Source organism: Dipodomys merriami, unplaced genomic scaffold, assembly GCF_024711535.1.
Source record: "Dipodomys merriami isolate MVZ:Mamm:240054 unplaced genomic scaffold, mDipMer1.0.p SCAF_331, whole genome shotgun sequence".
Taxonomy (NCBI): domain Eukaryota; kingdom Metazoa; phylum Chordata; class Mammalia; order Rodentia; family Heteromyidae; genus Dipodomys; species Dipodomys merriami.
Genome location: NW_027204838.1, coordinates 34,725 through 37,053, shown reverse-complemented (window position 1 = coordinate 37,053; position 2,329 = coordinate 34,725). Strand labels below are relative to the sequence as shown.

Genomic DNA, 2,329 nt, shown 5'->3' with positions numbered 1-2,329 from the left:
GGGGTACTCACCCTGGAGCTATTTGTTTCCATGTGATGTAGGTTGTTGTTGGTTGCCATTGCAGTCAGAGTTCAATTGAGGTGGTTGTGGGCTAGGCTGAGAGGTGGTGGCTCTGTGTGTTTCTTTTCTGTCACTGCCTCCATTGACACTGTTTGGGTCCGCTCCACGGGATGGGCCTCTGGCCTCCACCCGAGGGGTGGGGCAGGGACTCTGTTCAGGTTCTGATTGCTGGGGTTTGTCTCTGTTTGTGCTCTCTGGATCAGCACCACTTCCTTTCAGTTCTTCTGCTCTGGTGTTCTGTGGGCATCTCATGTATCTCTGAGGTTCCTGCCATGGGGCTGAGTGGCTTTGGTGGGATGGAGCCTCTCTGCTCCAATGGAGAGTGAGGGGAATGGGTGGGATCTTTGTGTAAGTTCCCTGCTTGGAGGTTTCTTCATTCGTCAGGATCAGCCGGTCTGACACTGATACCTCAGGGGTCTTTGGTGCCGGTGATCTGCAGACAACTCCCTGTGTATCTGGGCCACCGATAGCTCCCACCAGGCCGGGCTGGCCATGGCTTGGCACGCTGCTTTGTGGCCAATAGACATTGGGGGAGGCGTCTTCAAGCTTCTCTGTTGTGAAATTCTTCTTTTCAACTCCTATTTTTCTCTGGATGTTGATTTTTTTGTTGTTGTCGGTCTCTTGGGGAGATTAAACGTTGGAACTCAAACTCTCTTTTTGGTTGGGGAGAGCTGTGGCGTTCCCCCAGTTCCCCGTCACCATCTTGGACCCCCTCGAGTTTTTGCTTTTTTTTATTCAGAAATAATTTTAATTTATCTGTTGAAATGAGTACTAAAGAAACTAAAGATATTTCTGGTGCTTATGTGAAAAATTATACCTTAAAATATTCTGTATTCTGTTTGTATAATGCCCATAATCTATTTTATTCTTTCCTAGATATAAGACTTTGAATTCTACATTGTTTTATAATATATAGGTTCATTAATAAATGTGTCCTTTCAGATTGCATTCCATACCAAAACAGTTTAAGATTCCTTTTTTACTAGGTCTTTATAGTATATTTCTTTGGAATAAAATGACAATGTTGTCTAATTTAAAAGTTTTATAACGATTATGCTATATAAAGGCCTTTCTACGGTGAAGATTTAATACACTGATGTCAAACTAACTTTTATTTATATGGATTACATGTATTGTTACACTAGTAATTTTGTAATCAACTTTTTAATAATTGTTTTTCATTTCTTGCATCTGAAGAATGAAAAATCTGGAATAATTCACAGATTTTCATATCATCCTTTGCAATTGCCATGTTAATCTCTGTATTGGTGTAATTTGGGTTCATGTGCTGCTGAAGCATGTAATGTCCTCTAAATTTAGGTAGTTAATGATGCAATATTTATACAGGATTATATCCTTGGGTGCCTGTTTGTAATAAGGAAACCTTATTGTTTCTAACAATGCTACTGATCTTATTTCCCTAAAATTCTGTGTATAATGGAAAATAATTATATTGTTCAGTTGATTGCTCACGTTTGTAATTTTTTTTGTCAATGACTATTTTAAATCTTTTTCATTTTAGTTTAATCATACTTTGAAGCATTTTTAGCTAGGTCCAAAGGGGATGGCTTTTTCAAATACTTATTTATTCAACTGAGTTTGCTCTGTGTAGCTAACGGATTCAAAGTAAGCCTTGCTTAAGAGCTACTTCTAAACTTCTGCAGCTGAAATTTTCCCAAATGCGGTCTCATTGGCACAAATGTCTACCTGATGCTTTACCCTTCTTCCATGTAGGATCAGACCAACCAGAATATTTTACCCTGATCGCGTAAATTGTCTTACTTGAACAAAATAAATCTTAGTTCCAAGGGATCATAGAAAAATGAATATTTCAGACAGAACTTTTCAGACTAGAAGGTTTTTTATCAAAATATAATGGTTTATTATACCTACCATTTCAAAAGTAGCTAAAGCCAAGAAGGTGAAAAAATTGTTCATATGCATGATTACCTAATGTCCTGGCCTGTCTACCTTCCAACCAGGCAGGAACTTAGACTACTGCCTTTCTATCACCAAATATTTTCATAGCTCCAGGAGAAGTCCATATGTTTCTCCTTGTTATTAGGCCTTAAATTGGTAATGTTTCCTCTTGCCTCCAATCTGTAAATCTACAAAAGGTAAAGGTTTAAATCTAACTCTATCAAACACTGAGGTAGAGATAATGGAAAAATACTTTAAAACAGAGTTGCTTTGGATACCCTAACCAAAACAGAACAATGCAAAACATGTGCCATTTTATTATATTATATATAGTTATATATTTTATATT

General features: G+C 37.8%; 1 pseudogene; it reads right to left on the bottom strand.

The window, feature by feature from the left end:
- Nucleotides 1–1,261: 1,261 nt before the first annotated feature.
- LOC138842234 (U6 spliceosomal RNA) lies at nucleotides 1,262–1,360 on the bottom strand (annotated as a pseudogene).
- Between the last annotated feature and the right edge of the window lie 969 nt (nucleotides 1,361–2,329).